The sequence below is a fragment of the Eucalyptus grandis genome, chromosome 1 (assembly GCF_016545825.1).
Source record: "Eucalyptus grandis isolate ANBG69807.140 chromosome 1, ASM1654582v1, whole genome shotgun sequence".
Lineage (NCBI taxonomy): Eukaryota > Viridiplantae > Streptophyta > Magnoliopsida > Myrtales > Myrtaceae > Eucalyptus > Eucalyptus grandis.
The window spans coordinates 34,887,902-34,908,203 of NC_052612.1; positions in this window are offsets into that span (position 1 = coordinate 34,887,902).

Sequence of the window (20,302 nt, forward strand, 5' to 3'; positions counted from 1 at the left end):
CTTCTGATTCCCGCCTTCCTCCTGCCTCTTGCGTCTTGGCAATTCTGCCGATTTAAAAGCATGCTGCAGGCAGCCCCCGGGACTAGCAAACCTTTTACAAATACAATTTCTTTTTTGGCACAACTCCCTAGAAGAAATATGTGAAATCCAACTCGATTTTAACACATTCCTTTTCTATTAAAAGATAACAACTTTAAATCAATTTCAAATCTAACATCCTTGTTAGTTTATCGTCCTAAGTCACTATTGTTGGGCCGACATGACATTGACACATTAATACGTTAACAATAAATTCATGTCGTTGCTGCTATTGATATGGAAAATCATAATAATCGAAGCTTCATTCTTATAATTAGGGTTCAGAATCTTCAATTCGTTTAATATAGGTCAATGCTTGATCGTGCACTATTGCACACATACTCGTGATCAATCTGCCTTCCTAATATGTACTCTCTCGCATACAAACTTGTACTCGATTGCTTGAAGGAAGTGGTTTCAATTTGGGAATCTATTCCTCCTCCTCATTCGGGTTAGTCCGGTCAATTAGAATTGGGCAACTCATCATACTCAATTTGTTCCCCGACATTATAATTCCAAAGCGATCGATTGGTGCTCTTTCAAGGAATTGGGCCATTTTTTTTGCTGCCCCCTTGAATGATAATAGGCATCTCTCGAAAATTAGCAAGTAGATATCAATAAAAATATGAGAAAACCAAACTACCGTTTTAACGACCTCATAATTTTAGAGTTCAATTGAGGCATTTTCGTATCTCTCAATAGCTAAAACAAAATTTCAATTTAGGGCGGCGGGATATTGGAAAAAGGGTCGAATCGGGCGACTTTCTCATGCACTTTTCCTTAATCATCATACCAGAGGTGCATTCCACAATGCGAAGCCTTCAATGCAAACGTAACAACACAAAGAATTCTCCACCACATAAAAATTTCCTCGATTCAACGTCATCTTTGTTGCTAGCTTATCAACCTTGCAACGAGGCTCCCCAAAGTCTATAATATTTATGTTGTGCTTATACTTAGGGGTGTCAATGGTTCGGTTTGATTTTGTTCGGTTTTTTAGTTTTTGATTTTCAGCTTTTGATTTTTGTTTTTTTTTTCATTTTTTTTTCTGTTCAACTCAAAATAATCAAAATTCAATATGTTACTGCACTTCAAGCTTAAAAGATTTTGCAATTTAGATCATATACTTCATTCCCTTTTTTAAGCATTGGCCAAGTAACGATATCCAATTTAAACAAATGCTTAACATAATTATTCTTGATGATTCTCTAATAGACAATTCTATTGTTCAATTGAAAAAACGAAAGAATTTTTTCCGTACTGATAAATTACTAAAAGAGTTTATAAGTGTCAAAAAAAATATTGGCAAAATTGAAGCGTAGGAAATCCGACGTGACTTACATGTGAAATATTTGGCTACATGCCATGTGCCATTTCCAATCGTGTAATTGCCTCAAAGATGAGCTTGAGACTTGATTGTGGCTTTTTTGAAACCTTAAATTATCATTTGACAAATATAAAAGCTTAAGCTCCCAATCAACCAATAGCTGAAACGTTCGGTCTTGTTTCTACATTATAAAATTGGTAATTTGAAAGATAATTTCATAACAAAGTTAGTAAGTTTTCTTTTAGTAATTTAGATTTCATTCACAACAAATCACAAAGCAGGCCAAGCACGTGCTATAAGCTCAATAAAATTATCAAACTAAGACACCCAATCATCACTTCTACGGTTTGTATTATGCCTTTCTATGTATACCTTTCTTTGAATATTGAAGAAATGCAAATCTTATCTCTATTCCTCGCACTCCAAAATAAGAGTTAAGGAAGAGTTGACAACAACAGAGGAGTTAACAACTATTCCTTGCACTCCAATTATAGTAAAGAACTCCAATTATAGTAAAAGAAAAACACACTAAGAGAACTTAAACAACAAACGGGGAATGCCCTTCCTCTAAAAACATAAGTTATACTTATGTGCGCCGAAAAAAAATGTCTATTTTTTGTGCGCTTACAACGTTATCACAAGCATCAGTGTTCAAAAAGAGGCAGCTGCCGGCGATGACCGGGTTGGAACTTAGACTGAGCAGGGTAGATTTGGAATAATGCCAATTAATTAATTTAATCTGATATTGCTTCTTCCTTTTTTCCGCCTTGGAGATTATAATGATATTAGGGGTTAAGTTAATTTAGCTTCAACAGTCGCTTTCCACTCTCTGTCTATTTTTGAAAGCAAATGAAATTTTATTGATTTGCCCGTTTTGTTTTGCTTCAATATCTCAAATTTATTTTCTATGCGTCCGTCGATATCAGAATGAAGGTCCCATCTTTTATATTTCACATCGGGAGCCTCTCTCTCTCTCTCTCTCTCTCTCAATATAGCAAGTGTACATTAAATATTAAGTTTATGTATAGTTGGACCAAAACCTAATAATTTTGCCTTAGGTGTATGAGGAATTGTATATTTACGAAATAGAGTTGGTATTATAAGACGGTAATAGTGATCGCTTGAAAGTTATTGGGGGATCGCATGATTTTGTTGAGACGGTGCAAATAAAGAAGGGAACCCTTTTAGTCCGTGTCATGCCTCGTTGTTGTGATTTGATCATGGACATATGGTTCCTTTCAATGGATTCGCTAAGACCTATCAAACGGGTGGATTGAAAATAATCTGACTCAAATTGATCAATTTTCATGCAATACACATCTAGCAACCCATATCAGGGTCGATTTATAATGCTAAAGTACTTTCATATTTAAATTAATTTAGGGAAAACTTATTCCTTAAGATTTTTTTTTAAAGACTATATTACTAAAACACTTGCATACAAATACAAATCTAAAGAACTATTTTTATAACTTTCAAGAAAATAAAAATTAATTTTTTTCCTTTTCCTTTTCTTCTAAGTCTTGCGAGAGCCGACCCTCAACCAACCCTTGCCAATCCCAGGAGAGGGCTAACCGACCCTTGCTAATAGATTTAGGCAAGGGTGGGGCCCTCACCATTGAGCGGTGAGGGTCACGGTCCCGCCTATGGGCAATGAGGGTTGATTGGCCCTTGCCAAACTTAGGAAAAAAAGGAAATGAAAAAATAATATGAAAAAGTGGGAAAAATATAAAAATTGGCCTGACATCTCTTTAGCGAAAGGCCCCGAACTCCATTTAATATGTGTTGGAAATGAGTTTGTTTTTCTATTTTTTTCATATGGGTTAGAAATCCATTAGTTATCTACCCATTTAAACTCATTAAATTGTCAAGCAACCCGTTTACAACTCATTAAAGCCTGCTTTTATAACTTAAGGCAACCCATTTATGATTAATCTTTCCGAATATGGGTTAAAATATAGGTTGTAGATCCATTTTGCCACCTCTACTTTTGTTATGCTCTCTCAAAGCTCGAGCGCAATCGTAAGAGATCAAGCAAATCAAATCACAAATAATATGTGATGGATTAAACTTTGTTAGAATTTACAAGATACATGTTGCAAATATAACAAAAATCCTCTTTTTAAACTTGGCACTGGCACTTAAGTGGAAAATTGTCCAAAAAATCCTCAACTCACTGTGCTATAGCCAATTTAGCCTAAAATTTTCAATCTTGCTAATTTAACCCTAAACCTTTCAATTATGCAAATTTAATCATTTACATTTTAATGATTTGGAATTGAGTCCTAAAACCTTTCATCAACTTACTATTTTAATTATAAACCTTTCAATAGAGTCAATTTAATTATAAACATTTTGATAACTTGTCAATTTAGTTATTTTAGCTAAGTTTGGCCATATATCGCTGACGTTGGCATTCGCTAGCAGTCAACCATTCTATATCGCACAATTAGTATTGACGTGAACAAATTTCATATTTTTTTTAAATTCTTTTTTCCCTTTTCCTTCACTTTGGCCTATGCCCATCGATGAGGGTTGAACCCTCCCTTCATCTAGCAAGTGAGGCAGGCCCTCGTTGAATCTGGCGAGGCTAGTCGTCACCTAGGCCATGAGGGTCAAGCCATTGCCAGAGATCTAGTGAGGGCCATGGCACTCTCGTCAGCCCTTGCCTGTGGCCGTTTGTCGACCATGGCCAAATATCAGCCACAAGTCAAAGGGAAATTGGGCCATTCTTTTGCTACCTCTGCGAATGATAGTAGGAACCTCTCGAAAATAGCGAGTGCATATCAATAAAAACAAGGGAAAAATATATTACCATCGAAATAGCTTCATAATTTTAGAGTCCAGCCAAGTTATTTTCATATCTCTCAACGGTCAAAATGAATTTTCAATTTTGCCGGCGGGACATTGAAAAAACGGCCGAAAAAAGACCTCCCACGCTTTTCCTAAATTGTCACACCAGAGCTGCATTCCACAATGTGAAACCCTCAACGCGAAGGCCAATAATTCTCCACCACGTAAAAATTTCCTCGATTCAACATCATCTTTGTTGCCAGCTTATCAACCTTGCAACGAGGGTCCCGAAAGTTTATAATATTTTCGTTATACTTATAGTTATGCACGCCAAAAAAGAAATTATATGTTTATTTTTCGCGCGCTTACAAAGTTATTACAAGCATTTATGTAATCGACGCTATGGCCAAAGCAATAGCTTAATGAATTGTTCAAAAAGAGGGCGGCTGCCGGCGATGACCGGATCGGAACACAGAATGGGCAGGGCAGACTTGGAATAAGGCCAATGCTTATTGCTTCAATTAATTTATCCTTTATTGCTTATTTTTTCCCCTGGGAGATTGTAATAATATTAGGGGTCAAGTTAATTTAGCTTCAACAGTCGCTTTCCGACAGCTCATTGTGGAGTGCTCCAGCCTTCTGACCACACAACATGACGTGTCCCATCCCATTGCCCTCCGGAATCCGATCAAGCTACAAATTGGGTAGCTAAAGCCCATCATCGGAATGAGACACTTCTCGCTAATTGGCTTTCCAAGCCCCCCAATTCCTTTAGGACCCTTTAGTTTTGGGTCTTGCTATCGTAGTTCGCTATATAAAGCCGTTGACTGAATAGAATGACTTGACCATTTCGAAAAAAATAAAAGCAATTGAAATTTTATTAATTTGCCCGTTTTGCCTTGCTTCGATATCTCTAATTTTTTTTTCTATGCGTCCGTCGATATCAGAATGAAGGTCCCGTTTTTTTTTATATATTTCACACCAGGAGCCTCTCATTCTCTATAGAACAATATACCAACTATGCACTAAAAATAAATGTATGAATAGTTGGACCCAAAAACCTATGAATTTTGCCTTAGGTGTGTGAGGAAATGTATATTTGTGAGATCAAGTCACTTTTATAACATGGTAATAACGACCGCACGAAAGTTATTAGAGGATCGCATGATTTTGTTGGGACAATACAAATAGAGAAATGAACTCTCTTAGTTTGTGTCATGCCTCGTTGTTGCAATTTGAGCAGGGACATATGGTTACTTTGGATGGCTTTGCCCTGCTTGCTCAAAGCTCGAGCCTGTTTTTAAGAGATCAGACGAATCGAATGATAAATGTTATGCGATAGATTAAATGTTGTTGGATTTTGTGAGATACAGGCACCACGATTGCAAGCAGGCCATGAAAATAATAAGTACTCCCTTTTAAAATTGTGATTTAATCATTTCAATAAACTTTGATTGAAAATTGTTGACTATGATGTTTGTCGGCGGCCAGCTATCTTATGTGGCATGAATGGCGCTAAGATGAACAAATTTGGCATTTAAAAAAAAAAGAAAATAAAAATCTCTTCTTCTTTTTTTTTTCCTTTTCTTTCACTTTGGCCTATGGCCGTGGTTGGTGATCGGTCATAGACAATGGTCGAACCCCTGCCAAAGGCCATGAGGATTGTTGAGCCCTTGCTAGATTTGATGAGGGCTGCAACATCCTCACCGACCCTTGCTCATGGCTTGTGGTTGGCCATGGCCAAATACCAACAATAGGCCAAAGGGAAAGAAAAGGAAAAAAAAATGCATATATTGTTCATGTCAATGACGGTCATGCCACGTAAATAGGTTGGTGACTGGTTGATGCTCACATTGGCGATTTTTGGCCAAAATTGGTCGGAATGACTAAATTGACAAGTCATCAAAATGTTTAGGATTAAATTGGTGCAGTTGAAAAATTTAGAACTATATTGACACAATTGAAAGACGTATAATTGAATTGGCCGCCGTACAATATGTATAGGATTTTTTGGATAATTATCTCGAACTTAGGCTATTTTTTTCATGGAAAGAAGGCTAACATTTTGGGTGAAAAACATTAGGAGTGCCAAAACTTTTGTATAATGTTCACTTGAGTGCCAAAACTTTTTTTCCGCTCATTTGAGTGTCACAAATTTAAAAAATTGCTTATTCAAGTGTCAATTTTGATTTGCTTTGTTTGGAAATTTGACGTTGATGCCCGTTGTCCAAACTATACTGATCATTTGACGTGCCAGTTGTCCGATGTGGCTTTGCCGGCATGAAGTGGACAATTTTTTAATATTTAATATTTTTTTTTTGAATTTTGAATTTTTTTGAATTTTGAATTTTTTTGAATTTTGAATTTTTTTGAATTTTGAATTTTGGCTTTCTTTTCTTTAGGGTTGTCGAGGTCACTGGCAACCCTCGTTGATTGCTAAACCCTTGCTCTCAGTTGCGAAGGCCCTAGGCGAGTCCGTAAGGACCCTCGCTAGCTTTGGGTGGTTGCAAGCGACGTTGCCTCTTTCAGGGTCGATGAGGTCGTGATGCCTTTGCCCATGGCCTTTGCGGCCAGACTTGGGCAAGAGCTGCCTCACCCTTGCCGTGAAGGCCATGGGCGAAAGTGTCGAAGCCTTGTCAGCTGTAGGTGATGCCGCCTAGTGCTAGCGAGGCCGCGAGGGCCCTTATTCACTCTAAGCAGTGTCGCCCACGATTGCCTAGAGTCGGCGAGGGCCCTCGCGACCTCGCTAGCAGGCGGCGAGGCCTACACGGCCTCACTTAGTGCCTTTGCGGCCGAGGGTGAGGGTTTTGCGCAAGCCTCGCCAACCCTAAAAAAAAAAAAAAAGTCATAAAAAAGCAAAATAAAAATAAAAACAAAAAAAATTAAAAAAAATTAAAAAGTTTCACATAGAACATTTGATTGGAAATAGTATTTACGTGGGCAATTTTATTCCGACGTGATGCTTAAGTGAGCAATTTTTTTTTTTTTAGTATTTAAGTGAACACTATATAAAAGTTTTGACATTTCTAATACTCTTTTTCCTAACATTTTTGATATCTCTCCATCCCCCCTCTCTCTCTCTCTCCTCGTGGGATCTGAGAGCGATGAAGATAGATAGAAGTGCAATTAGCTTGTGGCAGAAAGGGCAAATGTAAACGCACCTCGTTGGAGCAAATGAAAACGGGGGCGTCTACACCTTGCCCCCCGAGGGGATTAGCCTTTCCGACCACGGAAGAACAACGTGCTGACTGCTGACTTGGGGAATTGGGGGGCCCACATGGGGCGTCCTTCTCTCGCTCGCTTTCTGCCGTCCGGGCTGATTCCATTCGATTCGCCCGTGTTCCCAATTGCCGTGTTCATGGCTTTGGCCCAGGATTAAGGATGCGTTTGGGAAGACTTTTGGAGAAAGTCTTTATAAAAATGCAAAGACCTTTGAATTAAAAATATTTTTCAAAATGCAAATTATGTTTGGTAAATTATAGTTTAAAAGCTCTTTGTGAAATACCTTTGAGCAAAATGATGTTTGGGAGAATTACATTTACAAAGGGCTTTTAAGATAAAAAAAAAAAATTAACTGGTGGGCGGCCGCCGGTGATCGAAATTCGTCGTTGGCAGCCGACATCCAACTTAGGCAGCCCCGGAGATGACTAAGGAAGGCCGCCCGGGTCGAGTGACTCCTGAAGACCACCGGCAAAGGCCGCCTGAGATCACACGACGCCGCCACGACCTTCGGCAACCCCGCCGACCCCTGAAGACCGTCGGCAAAGGCCGCCCGAGGTCACACGACGCGGCCGCGACCTACGGCGACCTCGGATTTGGGGCGGCAAGGTTGCGCGACGCTGCCTCGACCTCCGGCGACCCCGCCGCGACCTAGATCTAGGGCATCGAGGTCGTGGGAGGACCTCGCCAACGACTGCTCGTGGGCGGTGGTGCTAAGGCGCGGTGGCGTCGGGCTCCAACGAAGGGGGTCACAGTGGAGCGCGGGGGTTGGTGACCGAGCGGAGGACGGTGGGCAGAGGCGCGACGGAGGTGCGCTGCTGAGGCGGAGGTCCTGCAAACGGCGAGTGGAAGCGTCGGCCGGCGCGACGGAGTTAGGTGTTGGGTCGCGGGCTGCTAGGCGATGACGGCGTCGGGCGGAGGTGAGCTCAGATCCGCAGGTGTCGGGGCACTCAAGCGGTGAGATCGGGACAGCAGCAGTTGAGCGGTGAGGGCCTCAGGCGCTGGGTCGCGAGCTGTTGAGCGACGACGGCGTCAAGCGGAGGCGAGCAGCAGTTAGCAGTGACGCGGTTGTCGAGCGAGATCGGCGTGGCGAGGTTCGTGATTTGTTGCAGGGGCTTCGGTTCAAAAGGGGCAGCGGTCCGCTCGGGTTTAGATCTGGTGGAGGCGCAGCGATGGTGGCTGGCGAGGCTGGCGGAACGGCGGTGGAGTAGAGAGGGCTCGCGGGTCACCGGTGCGGGTGGTGCTGGCATGGTCGAGGGCTGCCGGCACAGTGGCCAGTGCGGGCAAGGTTTTATCCGCGAAGAAGATGAACAGTAACCACTCGCGGAAGAAGAAGATGAAGAAGATGGGAACAGTAGAATGAAGGGCAAGGCCAAAGCTGAAAGCCCAAGGCACCCTGGGCTTTCAACCTTCATAAGGTTGGCTTTAGCTCAATGGGGTTTTAATTTTTTTTTCCAAATAGTTGATACTTGGCCTAAAGGCCTTTAGGTGTCTAAAGCTACTTAGGAAGGCAGTTTCCAAACACAGCCTAAAACCCCATTCACATTCCCCGACCTCCTCCTCTTTTCCTTTTTTCCTTTTGTCTTTATAGAATTTCGCGATGTACATTAGATTTCACTAAAGTTCCTTTCCCAAATTCCCTTCTACACGAGAAAATATCCGGTGGTTTCACACTGCCACATTTGCAACTGATGTAGCGCGCATCTTTTTCTTTGTATCCACTTAAAAATTTACATGTATCTTGGATAACATTAATTTAAATTGATTTGAAATTGTCCTGTCTGTCTGGCTTCGTCTTCCTTATTCGTCCAAAGCACTCACCTCAGACGAGTCGCCATGGCTGGTAATGGTGAGGTGGCTCTCCAAATCTGGTCGTCGGTGTCGCTCGTCTAGGTGATGCCATTGGCTCTCCAAATTTGGCTGCCCATGGCCATCGGCATCGCTCGCGAACCTTGCTCTGCCATGGCTGGTGACATTGCTGGCTCTTTAGATCTGGCCGTCCATGGTCGTCCGCGTCGCTCATCCCCGGATGCTGTCGGCTCTCAAGATTTGGTCGCCGCTCACAAAAATATTTCTTTTTCTTTTTGTTTCACGCCATTCTACTTTTTCTTTTTCTTATTTTTGTCTCCATTCTTGTCATGCGCCATTATTTTTTTGGGAAAAAGCCACAAAAACCCTGAACTTTGCCCAAAATGACACATTTACCCCAATTTTTTTTTTTGTGACGTGAAAAACCCCAAACTTTCCAAACTATGACACATTTACCCCAAACTTTTTTTTGTGACACAAAAAATCCTGAACTTTCGTTATGTGACACATTTACCCCAAAATTAGATGGCATTTTGGTCTTTTCATTTTTAATTTTTTTAAAATTTTTTTCTTTTCTCTTCCCTCCGCCGGCCAGCCGGCGTCGGGCGAGGGCCGCCCTCGCTAGATCTCGCAAGGACTGTCCTCGCCCGATGCCGGCGAGGGCTGTTCTCACCCGTCGCCGGCGAGGGCCGCCCTCGCTGTGTCGGGCTCGGCGCCGACTTCCCTCCACCGGCTTTGCCATGGCCGGCGGAGGGAAGAAGAAGAAAAAAAGAAAAAAAAAAGAAAAAGGAAAAAAATAGAATAAAAAGACAAAAATGCCCTTGATGGGGTAAATGTGTCACGGTTTGGAAAGTTTGGGGTTTTTCACGTCACAAAAAAAAGTTTGGGATAAATGTGTCACTTTGGGCAAAGTTCAGGGTTTTTCGTGGCTTTTTCCCTATTTTTTTTTGTCTCTATCCATGGCAGTTCGCAACCTTTAATGCCCTAGACACGCGGCCTCCATTGCCATCGAGCCTTCTATATATGGAGGTGATAGCCTTCTATGGTTGCCAAGGTTATCGGTGTGACCAAGATCTCGTCAGCCATGGAGAGCCCACCGAGCTCGAACTGTTTTAAGGGGGATGATGTCTGTCGTGAAGTCGAGCTCGACCAAATCTAGAGGTGGCCATAGATGAGCTTGAATCAGGTGAAGATAGACTAGATAGCTTCAAGGCCACGACTCAGCCAGATTTGGAGGCCCGACCTTTGGGGCACCGGTGTTCATGGGTGGCCCATGGCTAGTCTAATGTCCATGGTCGGCAGAACAAGAAGAATTTTTCTTTTTTAATTTCACGTCAATAGACACTTGTAATATGACTGGATGCGAGGAAAAAATGTCTGCCACATAGTATAATAGTTGATGTGGTGCTTTGAAATTATTGAATATTTTTTCCTTCTACATATTAAACCAAAAATCACCCTTCGTCTCGCTTTCTCCACTTCCTTCTACAATCAAAAAGGGGATTTATTCGAAAATTACCTCCATATTATAAGATAAAACAACGAAAGATATATATAATTAGCGCATTCCTTTGGATTCTCCGTTTCATCCGCCGTGTGGACTAGGACATTATCTTTCTACAATCTCAAGGCACAAACATAAAGATCTGACAACTTACCCAAAAAAAAAAAAAAAAAAACATAAAGATCTGACTACTTGGATAAAGCACCTTGCAATACTCGTAAATATAAGGGCATTGCTTAGACTCACTAATTTGCCTTTTTGGCATCCTAGGCTTGAGCAAGCCTCCGATCCTGTTTTGTTAATGAATAATTTCGAGACATATGATCGTGTTTATTATAAAATGTTCAACTATTATATAGAAAAATCGGTCGACTTCATTATTACTATTCATGTAATTTAGAAAACGAGTGCCCTTGAAATCTTTATTGGGTTAATCCATATAAGAAAACTTCATAATTTGCAAGCATTAGCATTTTCTATAGAAATCAGTTATCAAAACATAGCGAACTTCGATATTTGGTAGAGGTTACCTTTTCTTTTGTGGTAATATCTCATATCTAATTTCAAATGATAGAAAGCAAACTCAATTAATAACAATTGAAATTTCACAAAAATATACTTCACTCATGGACAAGCAGATAATGAAAAAGGCACTTCTTATTAATTGATGAGTGAAACCATAAAAGCATTACATAACTCAATTGCCTTTCTTTAAACATACAAAAGGAATAATTTCAAAGTTTATTGCAATGAATAGGTCTTTTGGCAACCTTGAGAGCATGAATCGGCATAGGCTATAACCTTCTTCACATCAACTCCAGCTTTCTTGGTGTCTAAATGAATTCAAATATGAAACAAGATATTAAAAAGTTATTCACATCAAAATTAGAGTCGAATTTTTTAACAAGAGCACATATATCAAAATCCAAGGAAATGAAACAAATTAGTACGCAACTCGGCTCACATTTAAAATACATCAATGAAAAACTAAGAAAGAAAACAAGATCATACAATCTAAGAAGTAAAGTCAAATCTCTGATCTCACTGTGAAGAATATTACTTGTATGGTCGTCGAGGCAAGTAGACAACAAACAATTGATATTGCAGTGATCTAATGCCGTGAAGTTTCAGTACTTTCTAGAATGATTAAGGAGGCAATTCAAAATGCATAGAAGTTTTGCAAGGCTTAAAGTACAAAAAAACACTAAACACTTCAATTATGCCCTAAATTAAGCTTGGCATCGACACCGATGGGTGACAACTTTGAGTCCACATCGTTGGATGACCACAGTATTAGAGCCGCCACAAGTATCATCGACCCATTCTTTTGGATATTGATACCACGCTAGCCATTCCCACCTAAGCTATTCTTAGCCCCTCTCAAAGAGTATTGAAGGATTTATGACTTGGTGTAGTGATGTGTTGAGTAGATCCAATATAACACCTTTTATATCCTCAGAGATTGATTTGAGTTGCTTAATGAGTTGATAACTAAAAAGTTATGTAGAAGAGAAAATTACACTTTCCATTTAACGAGGATACACTTGACATAATATCTAGTCCAATGATATAGAATTATTAGTTGATGAGATTTCTTTGTCTTACTAAATTTCAGGGATAAGAATAGCAGAAGTGTTAAAACTTTTGTACGACGCTCACTTAAGTGCCAATTTTTTTTGTTCACTTAAGTGTCATATCAAAGTAAAATCGCTCACTCAAATGCCATTTCCAGCCAAACGTCCTAAGTGGATTTTTTTTTTTTTTTCTGAATTTTTTATTTTCATTTTTGTTTCTTCAGGGCCAGTGAGGGTCACCGGTAACCCTTGCAGCCATGAAACCCTTGCCAAGAGGCCACTTCACCCTCAGTCATGAAGGCCTTGGGTGAGGCCGTTAAGGCCTTGTTGGCTTTGGGCAGCCGTGAGTGAGGGTCCTCACGGCCTTGTCTATTGCCGGTGAGGCCCTGACGCTATTGCCCAAGGCTTCGTGGTGGGGGCCTTCACCAACCACTGGCGAGACCACGATGGCCTCACCTAGATTGGACGAGGGTTTTGCGGCTGACGAGAGTTGCCGGCCCTAAAGAAAAAATGTAAAAAGAAAAGCAAAAATAAAAATAAAAATAAAAATAAAAAATTTCAAAAAATAATAATAAATATTTAAAGTATTAAAATAATATTTTCTAGTGGCCACATTAGCTTTTCCAGCGGGGCAAATCAGAAATGACACTCAAGTGATTGATTTTCAAATTTGTGATGCTCAAGTGAGAGAAAAAAAAAAGTTTTGACACTCAAGTGAACACCGTATGAAAGTATTGGTACTTTTATAGTTCTTACCCCTTAAATTTCAGGTCCATAGTTGTGAGAATTTCCTTTTATAAGCGGGTATAGTCAAATTTAGTCTCATCGACAAGTTTCTTAGTCTCATTGACAAGTTTCTTTTTAAAGGGTCCTAATCTTCTAGATAAATTCAATTTAACCATTGACAAATTATTTGATTCTAGTCCTTAGTGGAGTTCCTTGGGAAGTCTTCCAAGCAAGTAAAGAAAGGAGTTTTTTTTTTTTGCTTCTTTCGAGTCCTTGACACATGTTATCTTATGAACACTATATTATATATTATTGGTGGCATAAGAACGCTTCAAGTGCCATAACTTGGCATAAATGGACACTTAAGTACCATAACTTATGAAAGTGACACTTAAGTGCCACATTCGAAGAAAAACGGATCACTTAAGTACTACTCCGGCCAAAGTTACGCAAAACGCTGATGTGTCAATTTTCTAGCAAAGCGAGTGCAAAACAAAGCTGTTTTGCATCTTTGTGGCCAAATAATACAAAAACGGCGTCGTTTTGGGCTGATGTGGTAAAAATAATAATATCAAAATTAATTAAATTAAATTTAAAATTAAATTTATTTAAAATATTTAAAAATAATAAATGTAATATTAAAAAATTTAAAAAAAAAAAAAAGGGGGGGGACGGCTTAGGGCTTAGCTCTCGGCCGTCGCCGCCGCCTCCTCGCTGTCGCCGGAAGGGCCGGCGATGGAGTGGGGAGGGTTGGCGGCCCTCGCCCGGCCGAGCCAGGGGCTGCCGACCCTCGGCCGGATCTGGGCGAGGGCCGCTAGCCCTCGCCACTCGCCACAAATCTCGGCAAGGGTCGCGGCCCTCACCCTAATCTGGGGCGAGGTTCGCAAGCCCTCGCCGCCGCCGGCGGGGTTGCGACACCTGCCGGGGCTCGGCGACCTCGGTTGACCCTTCCCCTCCGTTGCCGGTCCTTCCCGGCGGCGGCGGCGGTTGAGGGCTCGGCCCTTAGCCGCCTTCCCCCCCTCTTTTGTTTTAATTTGTTTTAATTTTTAATATTAAAATTATTATTTTTAAATATTTTAACTAAAATTAAATTAAATTAAATTTTAATTTAATTATTTTTATGTCATTTTTTACCACATCAGCCCAAAACGACGCCATTTTTGCATTATTTGGCTATGTCAGCGTGCAAAACGATGTTGTTTTGCACTCGCTTTGTCGGAAAATTGACACGTCAACGTTTTGACTGGATTTTGGTCGGAGTGGCACTTAAGTGATCCCATTCTCTCTGATCGTTTTGCACTCGCTTTGCTGGAAAATTGACACGTCAACGTTTTGACTAGATTTTGGCCGGAGTGGCACTTAAGTGATCCCATTCTCTCTGATTTTGGCGCTCAAGTGTCACTTTCGTAAGTTATGGCACTTAAGTGTCCCATTGTGCCAAGTTATGCCACTCTAGGGGTCCGCATGTCTATTATTGATATATGATTTTTAGTCAATGCGTCAATTAAGGTAAAATGTCGGGATTAGGGTTTTCAATTGTAATGGAACCATTTTCTTAAACGAAAAGAGTTGTTTCTATTTCTTTTTCATTGGCCCATCTTTTATTGGTGATTTCTTAATTATTTTTATCAAAAAGCTAAAAGTTAATTTTTGAGTTGATTTTTTTGGTTAGTCCCTTGAACAAAAAGTCAACCTTTAGTCATAATTTGGTTTTTCTCCACAAAAAGTTCCCAAATAGTCTCAATTTCATTTTGGCAAAAAAAGATTTTGAAACAAATCAAAGTTTTGACCATAAATTGACCTTTTAGTGATTATTGTAACTAAAGGACCAAAAAAATTGGAAAAATTTTAAATATACAAAATGTTTTATTTGAGTTTCAATTTTACTTTGTTCACAAAAATTTCTCAAAAATATATTAAGAATCTATTTTTGTGAATTTTTCGAATTTAGGTTTGCAATTGGCCAAAATTAAAATTACTTCATTTCTAGTCATATTTTCACTTGGCTTCTTTTATAATATTTGATCTAGAGGTCATTTTTAGTTCATTCGGGTGACCCTTTTTTTGATTTGGCATGTCTAGGCGAAAAATTCCATTTTTAGCCCTAATGAGGGGTTTCGATCAATTCTTATTGATCGACATGATTGTACCCCTAATCAACTTGTTTTCTCAATATCAATCCAAATCTGGGGCTAATTTTGGCAAATTCAAATGAAACTTCTCAATTTAGCAAATTTGGCACATCCAAAAGTTGCAAAATAATGTTAATATGTTCGATCGAGACGATTTAACTTAACCCATTCTAAATTAAGGTTTAATTTGATGAATTGAAATTCGATTTCAACATGGAATTCCAATTTCATTTTGATGTCTAGTTCGTGTCCTCATAGAAATGTACTTTACTCATGGTTGTTGACACCTGATTTTTAGTCAACGTGTCATTAAAATGTAAAAATCAATATTAGAGTTTTCGATTGTGACAGAGCTTGTTTCTCGATAAAAAAAATTATTTTTCATTTATTTCTTTTTCTTTGTCATTTTTAAACGATTTCCTATTCATTCCTAGCAAAAGCCCAAAAAGTCAAATGCTTGACTTTTGGATTGACTTTTTGATCAACCTTTTGACTAAAAGTTTGATCAAAATGTCAATCTTGGGTCAAAAGCTAGCTTTTTGTACAAAAAGATGTCTAATAGTCTTAATTTCATAATAGTCTTAATTTCACTTTAGCTAAGTTAATTTTCAAAAATTTCAAAGATTTGACACAAAATCAACATTTTAGGAAAAACCAACTAAATGGTTGACTTTTAGTCAAACCTTTAATTAAGAAAATTAAAAAAAGTCAAAAATCCACAAAATACTTCATTTTAGTGTCAATTTGACTTTAGTGTCGAAAATTTTCTGAAAATCGATTAAGAACTTTGTTTTCCGAATTTTTTGGTTTTAGGTTCAAAATCAACCAAAAAAAAAAATTACTTCATTTTAGTCATGATTAGACCTAGTTTGTTTTATGACATTTGGTCTAGGGATTGTTTGTCTTTTACTCGTTCACTCAATTTCGAGAAAAAATTGTGTCGAAATGCAAATGATTATCTTAAGCATGGACAATTAGTCGAATAGGTGAATCGCAATATTAATTGAATTCAATTTCAAATAATTTGCGATTTCAAGCTGGAAATTGTAAAATTGTCTATTTTGGCCTTTAAGGTTCAATTATGCGTACCCATGGTCTAGATCCACCATTTTTCTGAATAATCAAGCAATTAAGTTAATAAAAAACCAATAGATTGCATTAATGTGGTTTAATTGGCCTAATTTGATTAGAATTTGATCGTTTCTCCTTAAATTGGCTAAGTTTTCTTTTTGAAGGACCAAATTGCATAAATTTTTTAGTCATAAGGATTGCTCGGCCAAAACCAACTAGGAGCCGGTTAAGCTAGTGTGAATCGGCCTAACCGGTATGATCAGTTGTTGGCGATATAGGCTAGTTCGGCCTCTTGTCGACTAGTTCTTGATAGCTGCTGATCGGCTGTTAGATCCTCATCATGCATATTTCGTCTTCATGTCCTCATATTTTTCAAATATTATGAAATTAACCTTGAATTTCGTGAATTTATAATTTTTCCCCCAATTAGGTCTTAATCGCAATATCTATTTTAACTCCCTTTTAGCAAATTAAGACCATCCGACCAATCATAAGACTCATTTAAAGTAGGATTAGTACTTGATGAGATTAATTTGGTTATTAGATCAAATTTCGACCATTGGATTGAACTGACGGTATAAGGTTTTCCCTCCAAAAATCTTGAGGGGGGCTCATTTGTGATTTTTTTAGATCAAAGTATACAACAAATTCTCCTCTCTCTCTCTCTCTCTCTCTCTCTCTCTCTCTCTCTCCATCGCACTCTTGTCATCGATTGCTAGTATCGACCCCTTCGCCGGCGGTTTGCCACACTGCACCATCGCCTAGCACCTTCCTCTCCTGCTACTCGTGTCGATCGGATTTGGAATCCACACTGGCAGTTATCCAATTAGCCTGCCCTGTAGCTCTTTCTCCGCAACTTAAAGAACCGGCAATTGAGCTGGTCATTGCTTTTACTAGCTTGATCACCGATCCGACAATCTAGATCGATGGCTCAGCTCCCATCGATCTCTCCCTTGGTGTATCCCCAACTTTGCTGTGATCGGGGATTGGTGAATTAGCCACCGGATACTTTCTAGTGGCTTGATCTTCCCTTGGTGCATAAAATCGCTTCGATTTGGATCAGTTCCGTCCACCATGCAAATTGGCGCCATGCGATCGTCCTCAGAGCTCACAGCTACCACCGATCAGCCCTTGGAGGTGTCCTCGACCTTGCTGTGGTCGTGAATTGGTAGAATCACCACCAGAAAGCCTTTGGTATCCTAATCTCAAACCCGTTTGACTTGGATCGGTTTTGTCTAGTAGTTAGACCGGTAGTCCGACCAACCTATTCTAGCTCCCAGTGAGTCCACAAAGGTCCAATTAGTGTCCTTGAAGATCCAGCAGTTCAAGTTTCACTTGATTGCAATTAAAGTTTGATGAAAATCGCAAAAGGTAATTTTCTTGATCATGAATATGACGAAGCAAGATCGGATTAGCTAATATGGGCTAGGATTCGACCTTAGGATCATGATTTAAGCTTAGATATGAGGTTTAGGATGTTATGAGATGATTTGTAATAAGTTGATGATCATTGATGATGAACTTATACTTGAATGAGCTTGATTTGTCTTGATCTACAAATTCATGTTCTTGAGATGTGACTTTCTATTTAGACTAAAATGAGGTGATAGATGACGTTTTCTAGCCTTGAGCCCTTCTAGACATGTAATCTAGACTTGAAAACTTTTGATTTGATAGGTGGCATGCCCCGAGCGAACGTCCTTGGCCACTGAAGATGCTTTTGAAATTTGTCAATTTTGCAGTGATTTGAATGTTGATTTGCCTTCTGACTTATTGCGAATTTCTGGTTTAGTATTTTTGTACTGATTCTTGTGCACATATTTTGGAAACACTTTCTCATGAGATTTGTATGAAAATTGTCTTAATGACATGGTATCTTCTTTTTATATTTTTTTGAAGTTGATTTGGTTAGGTAAAATCACCAAAATTAGGTCAGTCTGCCTTATAGTAGGTCCAACCTATTTTTGCTAGGAATTATGGTCTTAAATGAGTCCATATGAATTTGCATCCTTCATAAGACTTGTTAAATGTGTTGTGAGTGTTCTAAAATGGTATGATTTGCATGAATTAAACATTGTCTACCATGTTAATCACATGTGCAAAGTTGTTTGGGTGCCACTATAATTTGTACATTTCATCACATGACTATTTTTTCATTTTCGTGTCGGCTTGTGTGAGCCAAATTAGGTTTAGATGCCTTCATGAAATGTATTTGCAATGTCGCATCCTACACATAGGATTTTTCCTAAGATTTTTACATATCATTAAATCATCAAAAGTTATTCATGTTCAGTGTTAGTCATGTTGAATTAGGGGCTGATCACGAACCAATTGAAACCTCTTTTTTTGGGCCCCTTAAGGGCCATATCATGTCTTGATGTCTTCTTGGCATTTGAAGCATATGTTACAAGCTTCGCATTGATGAATGGCATGTCATATTTGAATCTTGTTTAATATGTGAAAACCATGCATAAATTTAGCAAATTGTAATGGAAATTTGTCAGGTATGTTGTTCTTGGTAATGAGTTACTTTTCAAAGTTAATGTATCATGTGGCTTCTTTGCATCTCGATTTAGGGTTAAATGTATTAACAAAACCCTTGTCACATTCAGCCTTATTTCGTATGCAAGTTTCATATTCTTTGTGCATTGTTTAGGTGGTCTCATGAATCATTAATCGTGCATTATGTCCTAATTTGCTTGTGGCTGATTTGCATGCCATCAAGAGTATCATTTTTCGACCATTGATTTGACCTCAATTAGAATTGACCCCTCTTGGAAGGTCTTAGGACTCGCATTGATCTTTCCAATGATGCTGATTTTGCATGATTTGTATATTGTTTGGCTCGTTTTCCATTTTTTCCAATTTAGGTTAGAAATCTGTCTTGAGTGAAATTTGGAACCCCTGTTTTACCCCTATTGAGTCAGACCTATTTTTATTTTTGTGTGATTTTATCGTTAAGGATTTTGAGATTGAGTTCCTAAAAAGTTTGTTCTTCTTTCTTTGATCTACGTTGTGGTAAAATTTCACATTTTTTAGACCTTGTTTACTAGGCCGAATCTTTGTTGATGTGCTATGATGCTCTACTGTTTTGTTGAAATTCTCATGTAATGCTGCACATTCTTGAAATTTTATAAATTCCTACTTACCCATCTTAGGAAACTTTCTTCATGAAAGTTGTTTTTCATATGTTTGTGAATGTCGTGTAATTTTTTTGGAGCTTATTGCAAATGGGTTCCATTTCAATTGCGTTGATTTTGCTTACCTTGTTTTGTGATGTTTTGTTGCATTGCTCTGTCATGATTTTCTTATAGAATTTTTTAGGTTAACTTGCATGTCGAATTGGATTCACATGTCTGCATGGACTTTGATCCTAACTTTTTGAACTTTACACACTAAAAATTCTCCAAAAATAAAAAGTACTTTATGATGCTTTTCAGACCCTTTGAATGTCTTGAACTTGTCTGAATTTTCTTTATTTTTGTTGTTCTCAACTTGACTTTAGTTCAAGTGATGCTCATGCACACATTTTTCATGTCATCCTTCGAGTTCCAAACGTTCAAACTATGCTCTTAACTTACTATTGATGTTGCCTAAAGTTTGGACCATATGAGTGCCCATCCTTGCACCCGAGTTAGCCTGGGTGGCTAAATGATTTCCATAGTTATGACACCTCTTTGCAATACCATTAGCATATTTTTTCACAATTCACTATTAATTGCTCTTCAAATGACTTTTAAGCATCATTTGAACTTTCACAACTCTTGACTTATTTACTTTTCTTATATGCTTGTGATTGTGTTTGACGCTTGTTGACCGAATAAGTGATCCAATGGTGGCTCACTAAAATTGTTTGATTGTTTTGAGAACCAAGGTTCAAGGGACTGCCTACATATTTATTTCCCGCTATGCATGTGCTTTTTTAGATGTATGCCTAGGTACACTACATGATTTTGTGGGATGACCTTGGGATTTACTTAAAACATGTCCAAGGGGCTTATAATTGTTGGTTGCCATGCAAGAACACAAACGGTGCCAATGGCTGTAAGCCATAAATATAAATTTGTGT